This window comes from Mauremys reevesii, linkage group 12, assembly GCF_016161935.1.
Source record: "Mauremys reevesii isolate NIE-2019 linkage group 12, ASM1616193v1, whole genome shotgun sequence".
Taxonomy (NCBI): Eukaryota; Metazoa; Chordata; order Testudines; family Geoemydidae; genus Mauremys; species Mauremys reevesii.
This window is the reverse complement of record NC_052634.1, coordinates 35,177,131-35,184,630: the sequence shown is the minus strand read 5'-3', so window position 1 is coordinate 35,184,630 and position 7,500 is coordinate 35,177,131. Positions and strand designations below refer to the sequence as shown.

Genomic DNA, 7,500 nt, shown 5'->3' with positions numbered 1-7,500 from the left:
TTGGTTTCGACGGGTTGACCTGGTGGCCGGTTTGCCTTCCGGGCCGGCGGTCCCCCCACACCGGGTGCAGCGCAGCACCGCTCCTCAGGACCTCCGAGGGGGGCTTAATAGTCGACGCCGGGCGGGTCCGGGGCCGGCTTAATAGTCGACCCCCAGCAGGTCCGGGGGCAAATTTTTCTAAGTCCCTTCCCGACCACCAGGTCAACCCCATTGGTTTCGACGGGTTGACGTGGTGGCCGGTTTGACTTCCGGGCCGGCGGTCCGCCCCACACCGGGTGCAGCGCAGCACCGCTCCTCAGGACCTCCGAGGGGGGCTTAATAGTCGACCCCGGGCGGGTCCGGGCCCGGCTTAATAGTCGATCCCCGGCAGCTCCGGGGCCGGCTTAATAGTCGAGCCCCGGCAGGTCCGGGGGGAAATTTTTCAAAGTCCCTTCCCGAGCACCAGGTCAACCCCATTGGTTTCGACGGGTTGACCTGGTGGCCGGTTTGTCTTCCGGGCAGGGGGAATTTTTCAAAGTGCCTTGCCTGCCACCAGGTCAACCCGGTTCTCCCTTCGCCGGCAGGAGCTCCGGGTTGACCTGGTGGCCGCGGACCGCGGCGGCCGGCCACCAGGTCAACCCGGTTCTCCCTACGGGCGTCAGAGCTCCGGGTTGACCTGCTGGCCGGGGACCCCTGCGGCCGGCCATCAGGTAAACCCGGTTCTCCCTTCGCCGGCCGGAGCTCCGGGTTGACCTGGTGGCCGGGGACCACTGCGGCCAGCAGGTCACCCCATTGGTTTCGACGGGTTGACCTGGTGGCCGGTTTGCCTTCCGGGCCGGCGGTCCCCCCACACCGGGTGCAGCGCAGCACCGCACCTCAGGACCTCCGAGGGGGGCTTAATAGTCGACCCCGGGCGGGTCCGGGGCCGGCTTAATAGTCGACCCCGGGCGGGTCCGGGCCCGGCTTAATAGTCGATCCCCGGGCGGGTCCGGGCCCGGCTTAATAGTCGACCCCCCCGGGCAGGTCCGGGGGGAGGCTCAACGGTCGTTCCCCCAGCAGTCCGGGGGGAAAGCTTAACAGTCGTTCCCCCAGACTCTGCGGGGTGAGGCTTAACGGTCCTCCCCCGGGATCTCCGGGGCCAGGCTTCCCTGTCGTCCCCCAAACTCTGCGGGGTCAGGCTCGACGGTCCTCCCCCGGGGGTCAGCTTAACAGTCGTCCCCCAGACTCTCCGGGGTGAGGCTTAACGGTCCCCTCCCCGGGATCTCCGGGGCAGGCTTCCCTGTCGTCCCCCAGACTCCGCGGGGTGAGGCTTAACGGTCCTCCCCCGGGATCTCCGGGGCAGGCTTCCCTGTCGTCCCCCAAACTCTGCGGGGTGAGGCTTGACGGTCCTCCCGAAGCAGTCCGGGGGTAAGCTTAACGGTCCTCCCCCAAACTCCTCGTCCGCCCATGGGCCCCGGGGGTGGGGGGTCCCCCCGAGGCTTCGGGAGCCGCGGGTCCTCCTCGGTGGTGGTGGGGGGGCCTCGGGAGCGAGGAGGGGGCCTTCGGGCCCCCGCCGCGGTTCCTCCCTCCCCGGAAAAGGAGGGAGCCGGCCGGGACCGGGAAAATTTGCCTACGGCACCTGGGATTCCCAGGCGGTCACCCATCCAAGTACTAGCCAGGCCCGGGACGGTTTACCTTCCGAGATCGGACGGGATCGGGGGCTTTCGGTCCGGTATGGCCGTAGGCACCCGGCTCCGAGCCTCCTCGCCCGCTTCCCTCCCCGGGCCCGAGCCAAACGGCCGGGAGGCAGTCCCCGGCCGCGGCCGGGCAGGGCGCGCCCCGGGCCGCTCGCCCGGCGGCCGGGTCCCGGTCTCGGCGGGGGGGCGATCCGCTCCCACGCCCCGGAGCGTCCCAGCGGCTCCCGCCCGCCCGGGAGGGACCCTGCCGGTGGCGCCCGGCCTGGGGGACCCACGGTGCGAGGGGCGGGGGAGAGGGGAGCCGTCCGATCGCCCACCCGGAGAACAGGTCCACCGACCGGGTCGACCCGACGGCCGGTCGGTCGGTCTCGAGGTCATCTCAAGTTTGTCCACAGGAGGGCAGCACTGCGGCCGGGCAGCAGGTCAACCCGGTTCTCCCTACGGCCGTCGGAGCTCCGGGTTTACCTGGTGGCCGGGGACAGCTCAGGCCGGCCAGCAGGTCAACCCGGTTCTCCCTACGGCCGTCGGAGCTCCGGGTTTACCTGGTGGCCGGGGACCGCTCAGGCCGGCCAGCAGGTCAACCCGGTTCTCCCTACGTCCGTCGGAGCTCCGGGTTTACCTGGTGGCCGGGGACCGCTCAGGCCGGCCAGCAGGTCAACCCGGTTCTCCCTACGGCCGTCGGAGCTCCGGGTTTACCTGGTGGCCGGGGACCGCTCAGGCCGGCCAGCAGGTCAACCCGGTTCTCCCTACGTCCGTCGGAGCTCCGGGTTTACCTGGTGGCCGGGGACAGCTCAGGCCGGCCAGCAGGTCAACCCGGTTCTCCCTACGGCCGTCGGAGCTCCGGGTTGACCTGCTGGCCGGGGACCGCTGCGGCCGGGCAGCAGGTCAACCCGGTTCTCCCTACGTCCGTCGGAGCTCCGGGTTTACCTGGTGGCCGAGGACCGCTGCTGCCGGGCAGCAGGTCAACCCGGTTCTCCCTTCGGCCGTCGGAGCTCCGGGTTTACCTGGTGGCCGGCGATCTCTCCGGGCGGCCACCAGGTCAACCCGGTTCTCTCTTGGTCGTTCGGGGCTCCGGGTTGACCTGGTGCCCGGCTATCTCTCCGGGCGGCCACCAGGTCAACCCGGTTCTCTCTTCGTCGTTCGGGGCTCCGGGTTGACCTGGTGCCCGACGATCTCTCCGGCCGGCCATCAGGTCAACCCGGTTCTCCCCTTCGTCGTCCGGGGCTCCGGGTTGACCTGGTGCCCGACGGTCTGTCCTGCCGGCCATCAGGTCAAGCCGGTTCTCCCTTCAGCGGCCGGGGCTCCGGGTTGACCTGGTGGCCGGTGACCGCTGCTGCCGGGCAGCAGGTCAACCCGGTTCTCCCTTCGGCGGCCGGGGCTCCGGGTTGACCTGGCGGCCCGTTGGCTTTCCGGCCACCGGGCCACCCCTTTGGTTTCGACGGGTTGACCTGGTGGCCGGTTTGCCTTCCGGGCCGGCGGTCCCCCCACACCGAGGGCAGGGCAGCACGGCTCCTCAGGACCTCCGAGGGGGGCTTAATAGTCGACCCCGGGCGGGTCCGGGCCCGGCTTAATAGTCGACCCCCGGCAGCTCCGGGGCCGGCTTAATAGCCGACCCCCGGCAGGTCCGCGGTGGGGAGGCTTAACAGTCGTCCCCCAGACTCTCCGGGGTGAGGCTTAACGGTCCTCCCCCGGGATCTCCGGGGCAGGCTTCCTGTCGTCCCCAGACACGCCGTGGTGAGGCTGAACCGTCCGGCCCCGGGCGGCTCCACGGGGCCCGCATAATAGTCGACCCCCGGCACGTCCGGGAGGAAATTTCTCAAAGTCCCTTCCCGACCTTTGGTTTCGACGGGTTGACCTGGAGGCGGGTTGGTCTCCCGGGCAGGGGAGTTTTTCAAAGTCCCTTGCCTGCCACCAGATCGACCCGGTTCTCCCTACGGCCGACGAAGGGGAGAACCGGGTTTACCTGGTGGCCGGGGACCGCTCAGGCCGGCCAGCAGGTCAACCCGGTTCTCCCTACGTCAGTCGGAGCTCCGGGTTTACCTGGTGGCCGCCTACCGCTGCGGCCGGGCAGCAGGTCAACCCGGTTCTCCCTACGGCCGTCGGAGCTCCGGGTTTACCTGGTGGCCGGGGACCGCTGCGGCCGGGCAGCAGGTCAACCCGGTTCTCCCTACGTCCGTCGGAGCTCCGGGTTTACCTGGTGGCCGCCTACCGCTGCGGCCGGGCAGCAGGTCAACCCGGTACTCCCTACGGCCGTCGGAGCTCCGGGTTTACCTGGTGGCCGGCGATCTCTCCGGGCGGCCGCCAGGTCAACCCGGTTCTCCCGCCGTCGTTCGGGGCCCCGGGTTTACCTGGTGCCCGACGATCTCTCCGGCCGGCCATCAGGTCAACCCGGTTCTCCCTTCAGCGGCCGGGGCTCCGGGTTCACCTGGCGGCCCGTTGGCTCGCCGGCCAGCAGGTCACCCCATTGGTTTCGACGGGTTGACCTGGTGGCCGGTTTGCCTTCCGGGCCGGTGGTCCCCCCACACCGAGGGCAGGGCAGCACCGTTCCTCAGGACTTCCGAGGGGGGGCTTAATAGTCGACCCCGGGCAGGTCCGGGGCCGGCTTAATAGTCGAAACCCGGCAGCTCCGGGGCCGGCTTAATAGTCGACCCCCGGCAGGTCCGCGGTGGGGAGGCTTAACAGCCGTCCCCCAGACTCTGCGGGGTGAGGCTTAACGGTCCTCCCCCGGGATCTCCGGGGCAGGCTTCCCTGTCGTCCCCCAGACACTCCGGGGTGAGGCTTAACGGTCCGGCCCCGGGCAGGTCCAAGGGGCCCGCTTAATAGCCGACCCCCGGCACGTCCGGGAGGAAATTTCTCAAAGTCCCTTCCCGACCTTTGGTTTCGACGGGTTGACCTGGAGGCGGGTCGGTCTCCCGGGCAGGGGAGTTTTTGAAAGTCCCTTGCCTGCCACCAGATCAACGCGGTTCTCCCTAGGGCCGTCGGAGCTCCGGGTTTACCTGGTGGCCGGGGACCGCTCAGGCCGGCCAGCAGGTCAACCCGGTTCTCCCTACGTCCGTCGGAGCTCCGGGTTTACCTGGTGGCCGGGGACCGCTCAGGCCGGCCAGCAGGTCAACCCGGTTCTCCCTACGTCCGTCGGAGCTCCGGGTTTACCTGGTGGCCGGGGACAGCTCAGGCCGGCCAGCAGGTCAACCCGGTCGTCCCTACGGCCGTCGGAGCTCCGGGTTTACCTGGTGGCCGAGGACCGCTGCGGCCGGGCAGCAGGTCAACCCGGTTCTCCCTACGTCCGTCGGAGCTCCGGGTTTACCTGGTGGCCGGGGACCGCTGCGGCCGGGCAGCAGGTCAACCCGGTTCTCCCTACGGCCGTCGGAGCTCCGGGTTTACCTGGTGGCCGGGGACCGCTGCGGCCGGGCAGCAGGTCAACCCGGTTCTCCCCTTCGTCGGCCGGGGCTCCGGGTTGACCTGGCGGCCCGTCGGCTTTCCGGCCACCAGGCCACCCCTTTGGTTTCCACGGGTTGACCTGGTGGCCGGTTTGCCTTCCGGGCCGGCGGTCCCCCAACACCGAGGGCAGCGCAGCGCGGCTCCTCAGGACCTCCGAGGGGGGCTTAATAGTCGAGCCCGGGCGGGTCCGGGGGGCGGCTTAATAGTCGAGCCAGGGCGGGTCCGGGCCCGGCTTAATAGTCGATCCCCGGCGGGTCCGGGGGGGCGGCTTAAGAGTCGAGCCCGGGCGGGTCCGTGGCCGGCTTAATAGTCGACCCCCGGCAGGTCCGCGGCGGGGAGGCTCATCAGCCGTCCCCCAGACTCTGCGGGGTCAGGCTTAACGGTCCTCCCCCGGGATCTCCGGGGCAGGCTTCCCTGTCGTCCCCCAGACTCTCCGGGGTGAGGCTTAACGGTCCGGCCCCGGGCAGGTCCAAGGGGCCGGCTTAGTAGTCGACCCCCGGAAGGTCCGGGAGGAAATGACTCAAAGTCCCTTCCCGACCACCCGGTCCAACCCTTTGGTTTCGCCGGGTTGACCTGGTGGCCGGTTTGTTTCCCGGGCAGGGGATTTTTTTTTCAAAGTCCCCTGCCTGCCACCAGGTCAACCCGGTTCTCCCTACGGCCGTCGGAGCTCCGGGTTTACCTGGTGGCCGGCGATCTCTCCGGTCGGCCACCAGGTCAACCCGGTTCTCCCTTCGTCTTCCGGGGCTCCGGGTTTACCTGGTGGCCGGCTATCTCTCCGGGCGGAAAGTCACTCTCCGCGGCCGAGGAGGGTGAGCCCTGGGCGGCTTGCCTGGCGGCGAGGACCCGGTCTCGGAGGGCCCGATCCTTTTTTCCAAAAATTTTTTTTTCCGCTCCGGGGACCGGGGTGACCTAGTAGAACTCCCCGGAGCCTCTGGGCAAATTTTGGAAAAAAACTTCCACGCGCCCGATCCAAACGACCGGGGGAAAGTCACTCTCCGCGGCCGAGGAGGGTGAGCCCTGGGCGGCTTGCCTGGCGGCGAGGACCCGGTCTCGGAGGGCCCGATCCTTTTTTCCAAAAAAATTTTTTTTTCCGCTCCGGGGACCGGGGTGACCTTGCAGAACTCCCCGGAGCCTCTGGGCAAATTTTGGAAAAAAACTTCCACGCGCCCGATCCAAACGACCGGGGGAAAGTCACTCTCCGCGGCCGAGGACGGCGGGCCGCTCGGCAGCCTGGTTAAGGCCGGAGGAAGCGGGCCGATCGATATTCGTCCGAGTCGGAAGAAAAAAAAATTCAAAGTCCCCCCCCGGCCACCAGGTCAACCCCCGGGGACGCGGGCTGAAAATTTTTTCCAAGTCCCCTCTCGGAGAGCAGGTCAACCCCGTCGGCTAGCACGGGGTTGACCTGGCGGTCGGTCGTGCCGCGGAAGTCCGGAAGGGGTCGCCCGAAACCGCCTCGGCCGACCGAGGTAACCAGGAGGTCGGCGCGATTTTCGAGTTAGTCCCGCTGATTCCGGGCTGGCCTTTTCCGACGTGTCCCTTGAAAAAGGTGCGCGGAGATTTTTGAGGACAGGGTTTTCAGAACCTCTGAGAACCGGAGCTCAGCCTAGGGGACCAATCCGAGTTTGGTACCCGACCTCGCCCGGGGGGGAAAGCGGCCACGGCCACGGCCTCCTTTCCCCGGCTCGCTGCCCAAGTGTCGGAAGCCAACCCGGCACGTCCGCCGCGCAGGCCAGGCGGCCGGACCCGAGCTTCGAGCGTCGGCGCCCCCCCGCTCTCCGGAGGAGGGGGAACGTCCCGCCGGCCGCTGTCCTCCCGACCGATGTGGCCCTGACGTTCGCGACGGGAAGGGCCCTTCGCGGGCCGGCACCCCGACGGTGGGGCCGTCCGGTGTTCAGGCGGATCGGGACCCTTTGCCTTTTCGCGCGCACCGATCCCAGGGACCCACATCGACTTCCGTCGTCCCAAGGGCGTCTCCTCGGTGGCGGGCGGGGACCGGGCGCGGGCCCGGCTTCCCCGCCCCCGCCTCCGTTTCCGTTGCCCGTACGGGGCCGAGATCTCCGCCGTGCGAGGTCGAGGGGCTCCGGCAGACCGCCCCAGGGGTCCGAAATCAAACCCAGACGGCCGCGAGGCTCAGCGGGGCCAAACACGGTCGCGAGAGCGAGCAGGGGCGCGCTGCGGTTCCCTCGGGGACCCTCGTACCGCCCTCTCGCTGGAGCCCCAGTACCCCTCGCTGCCCTCCCCGTCTGGGTCGCCGACTGCTTCTCTAGCGCGTCGCCTCGGAAGGCGGCGGCGGCTGCCTCCGAGCCGCGCCGTCACGTTCCAATCGAGCGAAAGGGCCGCCGGGAAAGAAAAGCGGGGCGAAAGGGTCGGGCTCGCGGGGGCCCGGCCGCCGCCCGGCTCCCGTCCA

The 7,500-nt window shown here is 69.4% G+C and overlaps 1 non-coding gene across 1 annotated transcript; it reads right to left on the bottom strand.

Moving 5' to 3' along the window:
- Positions 1-1,585: 1,585 nt before the first annotated feature.
- Positions 1,586-1,704, bottom strand: LOC120376153. Its single transcript, XR_005587061.1, has one exon. It is a non-coding gene; the product is annotated as a 5S ribosomal RNA (ribosomal RNA).
- Positions 1,705-7,500: the final 5,796 nt, after the last annotated feature.